General features: G+C 34.9%; 1 long non-coding RNA gene across 1 annotated transcript; it reads right to left on the reverse strand.

Annotated features, from left to right (window-relative positions):
• Positions 1-14,204: 14,204 nt before the first annotated feature.
• Positions 14,205-16,682, reverse strand: LOC145729187 (uncharacterized). Its single transcript, XR_014178294.1, has 3 exons — positions 14,716-16,682; positions 14,498-14,643; positions 14,205-14,434 (listed from the first exon to the last, which is right to left on the reverse strand). It is a non-coding gene; the product is annotated as an uncharacterized LOC145729187 (long non-coding RNA).
• Positions 16,683-16,976: the final 294 nt, after the last annotated feature.

Here is a 16,976-nt window from a genome sequence, read left to right on the forward strand (position 1 = left end):
CTATTCTTCTGTAAAGATATTCTCGGCGGTAGCTGAAAACTTAATATATGAATTAACTATCAACATTGTGAGACGGAGGCCCTATTTAAATTCTCGTATTATCATTAAGCAGATTAAAACGCGCAACACACGATCGAAGTAATAACAACGTGCTACCTAAAAACCTCCTCTAACCGTTGCTTAAAGCGCCAAAGTAGTATAAAATTGTTATAATAACGAGGCAAAGCCGCAAGAGAGTGGTCTTTCCATGGAATTTTCGCCGCGTGAGCTTTTTAATCACGTTCAGCTAGCAGGTAGTTGTCGTACATTAACTTTTTTTCCGCTAGAGAAATGCTAAAATTTATTGCCCGAGTTAAGCAATTTACAAACGCGATGGTAATGCACGCAAAACGGCAATAATATCACTAAAAATCATACGAAATAACTTTTAAGATGACCATTCTCGTGTTCGTTAACTGGAAAACGCACAACCTAGATTCATACCGCACTGTATGTGTAATCAAAACAAATTCAGAATTTTCGTGTTGCAAGTTGCCAGTCGTTTATGGTAGCCAATCGCATTCCGTCTAAGCTAAGTGACAAATCAAAATTGGTAATACCAGTTTTACATACGGTTTCGTCACATTTTCTTAAGGGGACTAAACTGTACGTTTACTAACTCTTTACTTTCATTTAATAGGTCTTGATAACAATTAAGTATAAGAACATAATTGCACGCTTATTACTGTCGTAATTAGGGTGTGAAGAAGTATAGTTTTACTCTAACTACACACACTTTAAATTAAACCATTTTTCCTTCCCTCTTTTTTTTAACTCTTATACAAATAAACTCTTCTTTATCATTTGTTTGCTTTTGTAATCAGTCTTCTTTTAAAAAGTGTGGGGAATTAGCCAGCTCAATCATATCAAAATATTCTTTTTTGACACATGTAGAACTAAATTATTTTTTTAAATATGTTTTTGTAATCAGGCAATAAGCCAGCATAATTTTTCCCTTCTTCTTTTTTCACGCTTATACACTAAATTATGTTTTCAAAGTATGTTAGCTTTAGTAATCAGTCATTCAGTCTTCTTTCAAAATGTCCTTTCTTGGAAAAGTAAAATTCAGTGTAACAGGAAGATTTACCAATTTTACCAGTAAATTAAAATTAAAGAAATTAAGTATAGCTTCTTCTAAAAAAAATGCATTTTCGGTTTTTTGTCACTTTTCTTTATGACAAATAATATGTTTTTGAGATGAGAAAAATGACGTAAATCTGAAAATATGATTATTTAAACAATTTTTAATTTACTGACAATTTTCAAAATAACTGTCATAAAACTCAGACAAACGTCTTATTTCAAAAACTGTGTTAAACTGTAATTCTGGCAAATTCTAAGCAACATTGGATAGTTTTGACATTAGTGACAAATGTCACATGGTTTTTGGAGAACAATTTAGCTAGGCAGTCACGTGACCACTGTCAAAATAATTGTCATAAATCTGAGAAACACGTTTTGTATCGAATACTTCAAGGAAACTTTTCTAAACCATGATTTTTCAACTTTTGGGCACAGTCAGGAACAAAATTGCTTGTCAAACCCATTTGGAGTGAAACAATGACAGTTTTAAGCACATTTTTAGAATCCTCACAAAATTTCCTATCCAATAACCTCAAAAAACACTTCAAAATTTGGTACAGTCAACAAGAAAATTGGTGTCAAAGTTTGAACTGACAGAAAAACAGTTTGAAAGAACAGTCAAGGACAAAATCGCCTGTAAAAACCTCGTGGAGTGAAAAAATGACCGTTTTAAGCAGATTTTTGAAATCCCCATTAAATTTTCTATTGAATAACTAAAAAAAACACTACAAAATTTGCTACAGTCAGAGAGAAAAGCGGTGTCAAAGTTTGAACTGACAGAAAAACAGTTTGAAAGAACAGTTAAGGACAAAACCGCCTGTAAGAACCTCTTGGAGTGAAAAAATGACGGTTTTAAGCACATTTTTGGAAAGTTTATTAAATTTCCTATTCAATTAACCTGAAAAGACACCAAAAAATTTGGTACAGTCAGAGAGAAAAGCGGTGTCAAAGTTTGAACTGCTAGAAACACAGTTTGAAAGAACAAAACCGTCTGTAAAAACCTCTTGGAATGAGAAAATGACCGTTTAAAGCACATTTTTGGAAACCTCACAGAATTTCCTAGTAAATAACTAGAAAAAACCGTACAAAATTTAGTACAGTCGGAGAAAAAGGCAGTGTCAAAATATTTGTAATTTACTGGTCAAAATTTCCTGGTAAAGTAAAATATTTATTTTACCAGTAATTAAGCTATCACAGTTGTCCCCTGACGTGAAACCTTTATTACAGCTCATGCCGGCCATAACGCTCAATTAAAGATAAATTCATGAGCTGTCAGTGTCCGGCTAGGGAAAATTCTGAACACTAACGCATCCGCATAACAATTATAGAAAAGACGACTAAAACAACAAACCCCGGGGCAGCGATTAAGCGTAAGTTATACGGCCATATCGGCGTGGCCTCACTATGTAAATGAAAATAAATAACTCGGTATATAATATTAACCTTGAAATAGATAACCAGCGCTACATCAGTAACAAGATCGTGTGCATACTTTGCAAATTCCTGTCTCGGAGAAGACACAGTGTTCACCTATAATTGAAAATCACTCTCGGCTAAAGGCATCCACCGGTCGTTGTAAGACAATTTCAGATAAGTAGGTCTCGCATTCTTTCCCAGTTATTTGCAACAATTGCTCGTTTTTGTTTATGAGCTGCGGTTCTGCAAAAGAATCTTTTTAATCAATGTAATCCCTTTTAATTATTCTCGTATTGTGCGAACTGGTCTTGCAACTAGACAACACTACTGAATCCAGTAAATCCGAGGGGTAAATCGCTGAGTACAATTTTGTACACTAATTTCTAATAACTCCTAACCTAACCTAACAATAACCACTAATTTCCTGAATTACCACGACTGGAGATCTAAAAAAAATCAGCTTCAACCCGTCATTAATAATTAAGCGTAGTTTTCTTGTAATTTCCGTAACCACCACGCACTTTTCCAACCATTTTCCACCAATTTTCTATACGTAAAAAGTCAGCGTCACTCACGCTTTAACTATCCGCCGCGGCCATTTTGATTTACTACCTATGGCGGCTACGTCAGTACGTCAGCTGACCAATGGCGTTTATGCACGGCCACCTTGATTGCTATTGACTTATCGGAAATTTGTCAGTGTGTTGTTTTCCCGCTTGCACGGTGGAATTTGAGAATCCGGAAACCATCGTGTCCTTCCGTCCATCATCGCATTCTGGCCACGCCTCCGTTTTCCAAGACGCTCGCTTATTTTGAATTTTGTATCCTGGCGCGAGGAGAACAAACTTCACTCGTTTTGTTCCGGACACTTTGACAGCTAATAACGTCAAAACCTGTCCGATTTCACTAGACTTAATGGTACTCATTTTCGACTAATTTGGGGACGGGGAATCCATTCCAGCTGTCAAAATGACAGTAACTGTCACTCAATTCGAGACACTGGCGATTTCCGGGTTATTTGTGGAGATATCAAAAAAGTGATTTCACCAATGGATTGGGCGCCCCAAAATTAGTCAAAAACCACCCTTCACTTGTTTTGTTTTGATAAAAAACGCTTGAGATACATTATTGTTTGTACGATTGGGGGTGGTTTTCTGTCTTTGTCCCGCGCATGCAATAATGTACGTTTCTCTGTCCGTTACACGGTTTTCCTATGGTCGCTTTTGGATTTACCACACCTGTATGTCAATGGATAGAAAATATAATGGGATTTCCAAAAATATGGCCGTTTGTGTTGATAGGGTGTTTCGTTTGGCCGCCAGAGGACTCCAAAACTAACTAAACGTTTTTCTTGACAGTAATCACTCTAACTTCTTTGAGGGATTTTTTTAAATCGGTCAGGTACGGCCCTGATATTAGGCACAAACATGGCACACTGCGTGTCAAATTTAGAGCCGTAGCAAAACTGTAGATATAAAATCATTAAAGTCGATTTTCGCTTGCACTAATTGGCCAACATAAAGCAAAACCCATTGGAATAGTGGTGGTGTTTCAGGCAAATTTGTCCCTTACGAAAATTGTCATTGGCAAAATCGGTTTTTCAAGAAATTTCTATGCATTACATCGTAGTAGACCTAGTAGCTGATGTAAAATGGTTCCTTAATGGTCAAATTAGCCCTTAACCAGTCAAAAAGTGTTTCTGGGACACCCTGTCTGTAAACCGTAAATAACACACCTATTTGTAACACTTTGTATATACTTTTATATGTCGATGGACAGCTAATGAAATGAGCTTTATATTGACGTAGAAAAGTCGGTTGGTTAGTGGTACCGTTTAGCCACTAGAGGGCGTCAACTTTGACCAATTCTTTTGGTGTATCCTTTTGTTTAATATGCAAAAACCCGCTTAATTGCACTATTTTTACTAGAGTTTTATACGTCAATAGAGAGCCAATGGAATGACCTTTCTAAAAAGTTTCCAACGCGTATTGATAGGTTGGACCGTTTGGCCGCTAGAGAGCGTCAAAGTCGACTATTTTCTTATGACTTTTTTCGTGCATTCTTTTGTTCAATCTTCAATAACTCGTTTATTTACACCATTTTTAGAGTGTTTTATACGTCAGTGGATAGCCAATAAAATGAGCTTTCTAACAGTCTCCCAATTTGAATGGATAGGTTAGACGGTTTGGCCGCTAGAGGGTCTCAAAGTTGATGGGTTAGGGGTAATGTTTTGTCGCTAAAAATTTTTAAAATTTCATTCCTTGTATTCCTACGGAATTCAGTGAAATTACCAAACTTTATTTACGTTTAAATTTGAATAGTAGAAATTATTTTATGAATTTTTTTCTTTTAATATAATTTAGTCGTTCCCAATTCTATTAATAGGTTTCAAAATACCAGTGTACTTCCGGTAAGTCCCGTTAATTCCTAAAGTTTGTACACCATAATGCCTCAGCGGTTTACCCCTCGAGTAAATCAGTATTTCCATTCAAAATTCACTGAAGATTAAACAAAATAAAAGACTATTTAGACTATTAAAACGCATCCAATTCACATATTACTCTCCAACGTCAATCTAAACGAGGAGACATCGTTTTATATACACACTGCATCCGAACTGGCTGTAGGGAGTGGTACTCACTTTGTATACTTTGTTGCGCTCTAATCGTAAATTGCCTGTCAATATTATATGTACCAAAGCCCTAATAAAGTGCTGAAAGCTTACAGATATCGGATTTCGAGCAGTAACTAACAGTTTTAATTCCAGGTATAAATTCACTGCGGTCATTTTTATCTGGTTAAGAGAGCCGCACCATTAGGGAGATGCACTTTATGACCGCTTGATTCCTGCTAGTCCCCCAGGTGGAGATAAAACCTGGCAAGGAAGTGAACTGTAAACTGGTACTGTTTTCCTTAACCTTACTTCTCAATGAATTAGTGTTGTGTAATGAGTAAATACCACTTTATAGTTAATATTTAAACTGGCTTGCATGGAACCGAATAATTAAACAAAAACCGACCTTCGAAAGAATTTCTTGTGTTTTTTTTTTCAAAGCTGGCTTTACCTTTACATTGTCAACGTTACTCGGTTATAGGTGGTTATAGTAAATGGTTTTGTTCGAAACGTTTGTCCATACCGGATGTCAGTGATTTGAAACGCTTACTGTAACAGGGTTTTTCCTAAAATTATTGGTCTACTTCAGGAAGCCAGCAAGGTGACTTAATAAGAATCTGGAAGAGGCATTTTTGCTCTTCAAAGTCACTTACCACCGTTTGCACCGTCGTTTTCATCGTCGTGTGGGTCAGACTGTAACAGTACAAGTGAAAAAAGTCACACTCTAAACCACACTTTATCTATGCTTAAAGTACGACGGTGCAAATGGCGGTTAGACAACCAAAAATTATCTAAACTCTGAACGATTCAGTTGTGAATTACAACAACCATTTAAAAGTGATTTTCAGTCACGTGACTGTTTTCTGTTAAAACGTTCAACATTTTGGGGTCCACATGTGCAGTATTCGTGTAAATCTCAAAAAGTTTGTGATTGGTCAAAAAAGCGGATTTCTGCTTTTTCTTAACCAACCACAAACTACCCAGTGTGCAGGCACTTACCAGAAAATGTATGGGTTTAATTGAAATTTGCTTGAAAAGTATCATTTTCCTGTCCTGACTGTCATTAATTTGAAAAGTCATAAATCTGTATCACTATACTTTTCATGCACCCCTGTATAGTAGTGTTATAATGTGTTATTCCTAGTGTTAATATGTTCTTTATGAAAATTTCTGCTTTCTTTCAAATTTTTCGAGTTATTTAGGAAAAAGTGGTTTGGTGCAACAAATTTTCAAATCAGTTGAAATTCTAGTTTAAAATTTGAACAGCCTGTAATTCGGTTATTTTTTGGGAGTTCAGTGAAGTTGTATCGCTTAAATTAGCCGTCTTGAGCTTCTTCAGTCACGGACAAAATCGCTTGTAAAACCCACTTAGAGTGAGAAAATGACGGTTTTAAGCACATTTTTGAAATCCTCGTTAAATTTCCTATTCAGTTACTTGGAAAAACCGTATAAAATGTGGTACAGTCTGAGAGAAAAGCAGTGTCAAATTTTGAACTAAAAGAAACACAGTTTGAAAGAACAGTCAGAGACAAAATCGCCTGTAAAACCAACTTGGAGTAAGAAAATGACTGTTTTAAGTACATTTTTGGAATCCTCATTAAATTTCCTATTCAATAACATAAAAAAAATACTACAAAATTTGGTACAGTCAGGGAGAAAAGCGGTGTCAAAGTTTGAACTGCCAAAAACACAGTTTGAAAGGATAGTCAGGGACAAAATCGCCTGTAATACCCACTTGGAGTCAGAAAATGACTGTTTTAAGCAAATTTTTGGAATCCTCATTAAATTTCCTATTCAATAACATAAAAAAAATACTACAAAATTTGGTACAGTCAAGGAGAAAAGCGGTGTCAAAGTTTGAACTGTCAAATACACAGTTTGAAAGGATAGTCAGAGACAAAATCGCCTGTAAAACCAACTTGGAGTAAGAAAATGACTGTTTTAAGTACATTTTTGGAATCCTCATTAAATTTCCTATTCAATAACATAAAAAAAATACTACAAAATTTGGTACAGTCAGGGAGAAAAGCGGTGTCAAAGTTTGAACTGCCAAAAACACAGTTTGAAAGGATAGTCAGAGACAAAATCGCCTGTAAAACCCACTTGGAGTGAGAAAATGACTGTTTTAAGTACATTTTTGGAATCTTCATTAAATTTCCTATTCAAATAACATATATTTTGACAGGAAACCCCCATTTCCCGGCTAGATAGGAAAAAACTAGTATAGTTGTGAGGAGTTTTCAAAATGGCCAAAACTTGAAAAACGATATCGAAATACGATTTTTGCCATTCATATTTTCTCAAAAATCGACCTCTAGACATGTATACTAGTTTTTTCTGATCTATCCGGAAAATGGAAGTTTCCTATCAAAACACGGTGGTTAGTTTGTGATTGGTCAAAAAAAGTAGCTTCCAGCTTGCTGCTTTTCTTTGACCAATCACAGAATACCAACAATCCTATGATTTTATGATATTCTACTGTAGACTTTTGTTTTCAGTAGCATAATTCTATTCTACTGAATTGTTGCTGGTTATTTGGCAAATGGTATCTACTTTATCCTAATGTTATCATAGCCTTATTATTTTCCTGGTAGAAATGACCAAAGGACAGGTTCTGGAGGGCTGAGAAACCATAAAAAAATTGGCACTTAAGTCTATTTCAGCATGTTATAAATATCAACATTTATGGTAAATTCGGTTGGTATGACTGTTAGTTTTATGCCAATTTCGACCTAATAGTTTGTAGCATTTCAAATATTGAGTGACATCAAAAATTATCTGTAGTCTTGACATTGTCACTTTGAAAATATTTAACAATTACACTGATTTTGTATTAAACCTGCAGCATGCACCAGACCTCAAAAAAATCAAATAGAGATTCTAAGAATGCCTATTTTGAACAAAAATAAATAAATTAAATTTATTATTAATGTATAGTTTCACATTTTTGGTTTGTTTAACTACTGACACTGTACTAAATTCAATTCAATCAAAAACTATCTGTACTCTTGAAAGAAACTTACATGAAAATACAAATTGTAATCGCCTGAATTAGAATATAAATTATACCATCATTATCACGTTAATCTGACCATTATATAAACGTGTGCCTAATAAATTGACCGGTGAACAACCTTTCTGTAAATAAACCTTACAAGATCGGTCCGCTAATAACTTTCTCTTTATAGATGCTGGTCTTTTTCCCATCGTGTCACAACAACTATTGTTTCCAAATGCGCCACTCAGCATCTCAAAAAACGAGGCATTCCTTAGAGAAAAATCGTTTCGTGTTCAAGTCAGTTTTTTTTGTGATTTGGAGTACAAGCGGAAATCGAAAAGTACGATAATTATCGAGACTACGAAGCGGTCTACCAGATGTAATTTACGTCTTTGCTAAGCCTGCTGTTGTGAGGATATTATGCATTGATATTCGCGCTATTTAAGTCTGGTTTATGCGTAGACTTACATTAATTTGCTTGGGAAAATACTAGACAGCCGGCCAATTTTCAGTTCCGCTATATTCCATTTTTTCGATAGAGATTTGATATTTCTGCGGTCAACATTCTAAACAACAGTGCGCAATTTGCGCGAGATAATATCGTTGCAACTGTTCGATCAATATTCAGTTATTCAGGTGGTCGATATTTCCAATTTTCTGACCACTAAACCGTATCCGAAGCATAATTTTGTCGGTGCAATTTTTTTAATATCACGTGTTTGTCAACTGTCATACTCAATTAAGTTTATATGAAGATGTCTGGTGTAGATAAAGCAGCAGTGAAACCCAATCTGCATTCAAGGTGGGCTGCCTAAACATGGTAAACACGTTTGTGATTGGTTTATTCTATTTAGTTATACAAATATGAATTTATAAGCAAAAATTAAAGTGAAATGACGTAATACTAAGTATGGTTTAGCACATTTTAAACTGATTTAGTGACTTTTTTTGTTCAAGACTAATTTAGAATGTTTTACACTTATGTCTGCTGTTGTCACTGTTTTGACTGTTTTAATGTTACTCCTGGTTTAGTCAGGTTTACTACCATTCGGTAAGTTCTAAACTTGTTTCAGACATTTTTCACTCTCAAAGAATTAAATACATTATCTATAACCTTCAAAGCTAACTTGTTTTAAACTATTTCCTTTTAATTTACTGACTTATGCAACCTTTCTAGAAGTTTTAAAGGTGTCCTTTTGTTCAAGACGTTTTGGGGTAAACGTCAACAAACGTCGCCTGTAAAACCCATTTGTGGTGTGAAAATGACAGTTTTAAGCACATTTTTGGAATCCTCATTAAATTTCCTATCTACTAACCTAAAAAACACTACGAAATTGAGTACAGTCAGAGAGAAAAACAGTGTCAAAGTTTGAACTAACAGAAACACAGTTTGAAAGGACAGTCAAGGACAAAATCGCCTGTAAAACCCATTTGTGGTGTGAAAATTACAGTTTTAAGCACATTTTTGGGATCCTCATTAAATTTCCTATCCAATAGCCTAAAAAAATATCACTAAATTCGGTACAATCAGGGAGAAAAGTGCTGCCAAAGTTTGAACTGGCAGAAACACAGTTTGAAAAGACAGTCAACGACAAAATCGTCTGTTAAACTCACTTGGAGTGAGAAAATGACAGTTTTATCCACATTTTTAGAATCCTCATTAAGTTTCCTATCTACTAACCTAAAAAAACACTAAAAAATCGAGTACAGTCAGTTAGAAAAACAGTGTCAAAGTTTGAACTGCCAGAAACACAGTTTGAAAGGACAGTCAGAGACAAAATCGCCTGTAAAACCCACTTGGAATGAGAAAATGACAGTTTTAAGCACATTTTTGGAATCCTCGTTAAATTTCCTATTCAGTTACTTGGAAAAACCGTATAAAATGTGGTACAGTCTGGGAGAAAAGCAGTGTCAAATTTTGAACTAAAAGAAACACAATTCGGAAGGACAGTCAGGGACAAAATCGCTGGTAAAACCCACTTCTAGTCAGAAAATGTTTGATTTAAGTACATTTTTGGAATCCTCATTAAATTTCCTATTCAATAGCCAAAAAAAACAAAAAACATATCGGTACAGTCATGGTGAAAAATGGTGTCAAAGTTTGAATTGTTAGAAACACAGTTTGAAAGGACAGTCAAGGACAAAATCGCCTGTAAAACCCATTTGTGGTGTGAAAATGACAGTTTTAAGCACATTTTTAGAATCCTTATTAAATTTCCTATCCAATAGTCTAAAAAAACACTAAAAAATCGAGTATAGTCAGTTAGAAAAACAGTGTCAAAATTTGAACTGCTAAAAACACAGTTTGAAAGGACAGTCAGAGACAAAATCGCCTGTAAAACCCACTTGGAATGAGAAAATGACAGTTTTAAGCACATTTTTGGAATCCTCGTTAAATTTCCTATTCAGTTACTTGGAAAAACCGTATAAAATGTGGTACAGTCTGGGAGAAAAGCAGTGTCAAATTTTGAACTAAAAGAAACACAATTCGGAAGGACAGTCAGGGACAAAATCGCTGGTAAAACCCACTTCTAGTCAGAAAATGTTTGATTTAAGTACATTTTTGGAATCCTCATTAAATTTCCTATTCAATAGCCAAAAAAAACAAAAAACATATCGGTACAGTCATGGTGAAAAATGGTGTCAAAATTTGAATTGTTAGAAACACAGTTTGAAAGGACAGTCAAGGACAAAATCGCCTGTAAAACCCATTTGTGGTGTGAAAATGACAGTTTTAAGCACATTTTTAGAATCCTCATTAAATTTCCTATCCAATAGTCTAAAAAAACACTAAAAAATCGAGTATAGTCAGTTAGAAAAACAGTGTCAAAATTTGAACTGCTAGAAACACAGTTTGAAAGGACAGTCAAGGACAAAATCACCTGTAAAACCCACTTGTAGTGTGAAAATGACAGTTTTAAGCACATTTTTGGAATCCTTATTAAATTTCCTATCCAATAGCCTAAAAAAATATCACTAAATTCGGTACAGTCAGGGAGAAAAGTGCTGCCAAAGTTTGAAAACACAGTCAGCGACAAAATCGTCTGTTAAACTCACTTGGAGTGAGAAAATGACAGTTTTAAGCACATTTTTAGAATCCTCATTAAATTTCCTATCCAATAGTCTAAAAAAACACTAAAAAATCGAGTATAGTCAGTTAGAAAAACAGTGTCAAAATTTTAACTGCTAGAAACACAGTTTGAAAGGACAGTCAAGGACAAAATCACCTGTAAAACCCACTTGTAGTGTGAAAATGACAGTTTTAAGCACATTTTTAGAATCCTTATTAAATTTCCTATCCAATAGCCTAAAAAAATATCACTAAATTCTGTACAGTCAGGGAGAAAAGTGCTGCCAAAGTTTGAAAACACAGTCAGCGACAAAATCGTCTGTTAAACTCACTTGGAGTGAGAAAATGACAGTTTTAAGCACATTTTTAGAATCCTCATTAAATTTCCTATCTACTAACCTAAAAAAACACTACCAAATTGAGTACAGTCAGAAAGAAAAACAGAGTCAAAGTTTGAACTAACAGAAACATAGTTTGAAAGGACAGTCAAGGACAAAATCGCCTGTAAAACCCATTTGTGGTGTGAAAATGACAGTTTTAAGCACATTTTTGGAATCCTTATTAAATTTCCTATCCAATAGCCTAAAAAAATATCACTAAATTCGGTACAGTCAGGGAGAAAAGTGCTGCCAAAGTTTGAAAACACAGTCAGCGACAAAATCGTCTGTTAAACTCACTTGGAATGAGAAAATGACAGTTTTATCCACATTTAAGTTGGGCCGCCGTGTAATTTGAAATTCAAGTATTCGTTCAAAATCAACAACCGCAGGTGACTGATATAAGAGTGCAATATCCTCGACCTCCTTTCTATATAAAGTGCTGAACATTAAATTCGTTGTCCATACTTGTACAGCGTTTTTTTTTTTGCGGTTCTCAAGGTGGTACCTGCGACCGAACCACACGGAACCTTCAAAGCTTTTAAGGTTGTCTTTATCAATCTCTCCCTAAAGCGATACATTCTGTATATCCGAAATGTCCTCACCAGTTACGATTCCGTGATGATGAATGATGATGGATGCAGATGACCACTTGTCCTTCTTACCTGAAACAAAAACGTACATCAGCAATTCGTTCTGTTGGTTGGGTTTTGAATCCGTTTGACCTTAGCGGTGCAAGAAGCTGGGATTTTTATTGCAACAAATAAAAATACACGCGATCTAATAAGATTATAATGAGATGATGATTGTTTTTAATTAAGGTCGTGCAGGTGCAAGTGTTTCAATTGTGTTACTCCACCTGACTGTCTCTATCACCTATTTTTGTGTGGCTAGTAAGAAGTAGTTTTTTTCACCTGAAAGAATTATATTTAAATCTTCTCAATCTCAAGATTATTAAGCAATCTCTCTTAATTTGTTAATAAGAAGAAAAATCTAATATCTACAGGGTGGTACAGTTTTAAATAATTCATCATTAGATACCCCATCAAAAAATAGTTAAATTCTCCAGTAATGTAGATACAGGAAGATAGTTTTCATGTTCAGGAGATAATTGAGTTATAAAGACCCAAAACCAACTCAACCTAACTTAAAAATTGTCTTGGAAACGAAAAATTGACTTAAGAAGCTTAAAATATGTCTTTGTAGCCAGTTTTTATAGTTTTCCTACAAATTGAAACACTTTAGTCTTGAAATTTGACTTAGAAACCACTAAATTAACTTTGAAACGGTAAAAATTTACTTCAGAGGCTTAAAAATTGTCTTTATAACCAGTTTTCAGATAAATTGAAAGACTTTAGTATTAAAAATTGACCTGTAGACATGAAAAGCTACTTTTTCTCGAATTTATGACTACAAATTCACGCATTTAAACCTTGAAAATTGGCTTGGACACCAAAAAGTGACGTTGAACCAATTAAAAGTGACATCAGAAGCTTAAAATTTGCATTTGAAGTAGGTTTATGAAAATTTGCTTAAAAACTAACTTTTCAAGTTCCTATTACTTTGCTTTTCATTTTTTTAGGATACTGCTGCTTAAAATTGCTTTCAGTTTGGAAAATCGAGTCTCAATACTATAATAACCAAGTTTTTGACATAGCAGATTTAAAAAACAATTTTTACAAAGCTTTAAAATGTAAATTGACTTCTAGACACCTCAGGGCTAAAAATTCAAGCATTTTTTAAAAATCTAGACAGTTTTTAGTGCTTTAAGACTGTTTTCAGCCTGAAAAATCGAGTTTCAAGACTATATTTACAAAGTTTTTGACTTTTCAGGCTTGAAAGCCAGTTTGTACACTGTCCATAGTCTTGAAAATGTCATGTCAAGCTTCTTCACTATTAAATTGACTTCTACACTCATGGGGAAAAAAATTGTGGCATTTCTAAAAAATTCAGACTGCTTTTTGTGCTTTAAGACAAAAACATCGAGTTTAAGACTATTTTTAGTAGTAAAAGTTTCAGACTGTTGAGAATTGAAAGTAAAATATTGAGAAGTTGAGAACTAATTTTTAGAAATGAATTAATTTGGATTGTTTGCAGTGTTTAATTGAATTTTAAACTTGTTTCAGTCCAGACACAGAGAGTTTGGAAAAAAATAAAATTTTTGTGTTGATTTTTGAACAATTCTTAGTTTTTCAAATTCAGCTTCAGACAATCGACCATGAATCTGAAAAAACGAATTAACAGACTATTCCTAGTAGTAAATAACAAGTTTTTAGACTATTCAATACAAATTTGGACTGATGTTTAGTTTTACACTACCTATAGTCTAAGAAATTGAACAATAATTATTTGGTGTACCAAGTCCGTAGATTGAAGTCTACATGGAAAGTGTTTTAGTGTTTCTAATGGTCGTTGTCTTCCACTATTGCAGAAATTGCTTCATCTTGGAGGTACAAAGTACCCAACGTCCATTAAATCTTATGAAAACGAACGGTATTATATCCACTATGCAATTACCATTGTAAGCAGTAGACCAATTTTATCTCAGGATAGATTAGAATGAAAGTGGAGCGGTTCGCCAATAACACATAGATTAAAAGAGCTGTCTAAACTGCTAGTCATAGTATATTTATTACCACGGAGATGAGAACAATATATATTTTATCGATGGAGATATTGTAGGTTGCCGGTCGGGTTGTATTGGAAAAGTAATATCAAGTTCAATGATCGTGTTAGACATTTTTTCCGGAGCTAATAATCCTCTGGCCGGCGATCTTGATATTTTCTGACGTACGGTGTGGTTCGCCTTTATGCTACCACGGAGGTCGATTCATGATCTAAAATGCAATAGAAACCAACAATTACAATTGAAAAAGAATATTGATTTCTCTGAAAATTACATTCATGGTATGTGTAGTGGAACACGCTGGCAAATCCTCTACCGCCCAGTTTACTTTAATGAATATTTTATTCTAATCGGACGTTGATCCTTGCCTTCAGGTTTTCTACGATTCCTCAGTAACACCCGGATGTGTAATATTTTACGCTATTTGCGATGACAAATCAAGAACAAGATAGCATATAAGGTAACCGTGACGTGCACCTATAAAATACCCACTTTTGCGTGCAAAACACTTTCTAATTAAAATTTCTGCCTCCAGTCCAGATTTCCGTGGGTGTTTTGGTTTGAAGAAAGTTCACGGTATTAGATTTGTAAGTCCAGGTGGCATTAACATTGAATCGCTACACCAAATCATACATACACTTTTCCACTCAGATTATCATAACATTGATTGATGGCAGTGAATGTGAATTAGTATACAGGGTTGCTCTCCACTATTCACTAGAAAGGGTATATTACTATCTGATTTAATTGAACAGATGTTCTACAATATGTCCTCCCTTCTGAAACAAAATATGGAAAATATTGCAAATAATAGTCAGGTATATTAAAAAGTAAATTCTGCAAAACCTTCAGGGTCGATGGACTATAACTATCATATTTGACATTTTTCGATCAACCTGTACATTAGAATAATAAATATTTTGGGTGGTACTTATATGCATGTTTCCATGTCGCTGTTCTTATCGACTGCCTGCCATAACACGTGAAACTGAAAACAAACGTGTTTGAAATTTTGAAGAGATTTGCAAGAGTCAAGGTCCCGTAATGGTCGAGGTTTCTTGGTATACCGTAATAAAAATTCCAATCTTTTAACTAAAAATTCATTTTTCTGTTGGTATTTTTAGTGCTGAGCACCTCGATTCTTGAAAGCGGTACTGAATACATTACCTTACGCTTACATAACCAATTACTAGACAAAAATGCAAGTGCATAGCTACTTTCTAAAACATGACCATTAATAATTCCTTATTATTGATCATGATTATGAGAATTTCACCAAATTTGCGCTAAACTATGAAAGATGACGTCCTACATTTACAACACTCTCGTTACATCAATTGGTTCCCACGACAAAATACCCTTATGTTGGTCATGACCTGTAAAGTTTGTTCGTTTAGGTTAGGTCAGTTGTCTTGAAGCTGGTTTGTGTGTTTTAGTGTGATTTTTTCCTTACTTTTTGAATTACTGAAAAAATAGCGCCAAAAGCTACTAACTGAGACTGCTTAATCCCCTACAATTCCAACCATCCCTTCAACCTGAGGGACCTAACGACTTTCCTGATTTTCTGTTCAACAAGATTTATTACAATCATTTTAACAAGTTCATTAACAAAAATCTACTTACAACCGATGAACCTAAACTATCAAATTACTATTCTATCCCTTTCCTAGGCCCTGTTTCCCTACAATTAAGAAACACATTTAAGCCTCTCAACATCACAATTTGTTTCAAAGTCCTACACACTTCACACCAATTCCTTTGCAACTCCAAAGACACAACACCCACACTTCACAGATCTGGAGTTTATGAACTCTCCTGCTGCACCCCCAACTGCAATGCACTCTATATCGGCCAAAGGCAGATAAATTTTCCAACAACCCCAACTTTGATGCAAACTCCATCAAGTCTCATTTTGCTAGACATCTCTGTTACAACCAGCTTTACATTTTTGTGAAAAGAAAAAACAAGGCCTCTCAGAGTGGTGGACATACCTGCCTCAATGACCAGCTGAACCACACCTCGGCTCCATTCTTCAAATCTTTGAACTTCTAATAGCCCCCTTCTTAAACCCAGTTTTTTTTCTTTCACTCATGAAATCTTTTGGACATTGTGTTGACACTCGAGCCTCTTCTTGACCTACTCTGGACATCTGTTCACTTGCTTCCTCTCCCAGGTCTGCACGCATTATTTGGTGTTCAAGTTTTTCCCCGATTTTGCCTTTTTTACAGTTTTTACAATGTGTTTAACCAGCTTATAACCTTAACCTCACTGATGTTTGTTTACATCTCTTGATCGCCTCCTTGATCTACGGTAGTTTACACTGTTGACGCTTTTGACATTAGGAACTGTCGTTTTGTCATCTGTCACAAATGCGGGCGGTGTTGCCGGGTGCTTTCGCTATGCCGCCTACGTTATTCATTGCAACTATTTTCTGCTCCATCCCCCCCGCCATCAAAATAACGCGACCCCTCTAACATTTTAGGGGTTTGAATGAATTTTTTGTGGAGAAGGCTGTGTGTTCTTTCCCATCACTTTTATATTAACTAAATGTTGCCACATTTTCCCAGTCAAAAAGTTGCAAAACTGTCACTTTTCTTCTGTTTTTTTTTTTAAGTGTCCTTATTTGACAAGTTTGTACAAACGTCAAAATATAGCTCGTAATTTTGGCTTTCTTTTAATACAATTTTCTTTCAAGATTTGAAAATGTCATTGACAGCTTCTAATTTGGTCCCTATGACAGCTAGTAGGTTCGT

This window comes from Ips typographus, linkage group LG5 (genome assembly GCF_016097725.1).
Source record: "Ips typographus isolate SLU linkage group LG5, UJ_Ityp_2.0, whole genome shotgun sequence".
Lineage (NCBI taxonomy): Eukaryota > Metazoa > Arthropoda > Insecta > Coleoptera > Curculionidae > Ips > Ips typographus.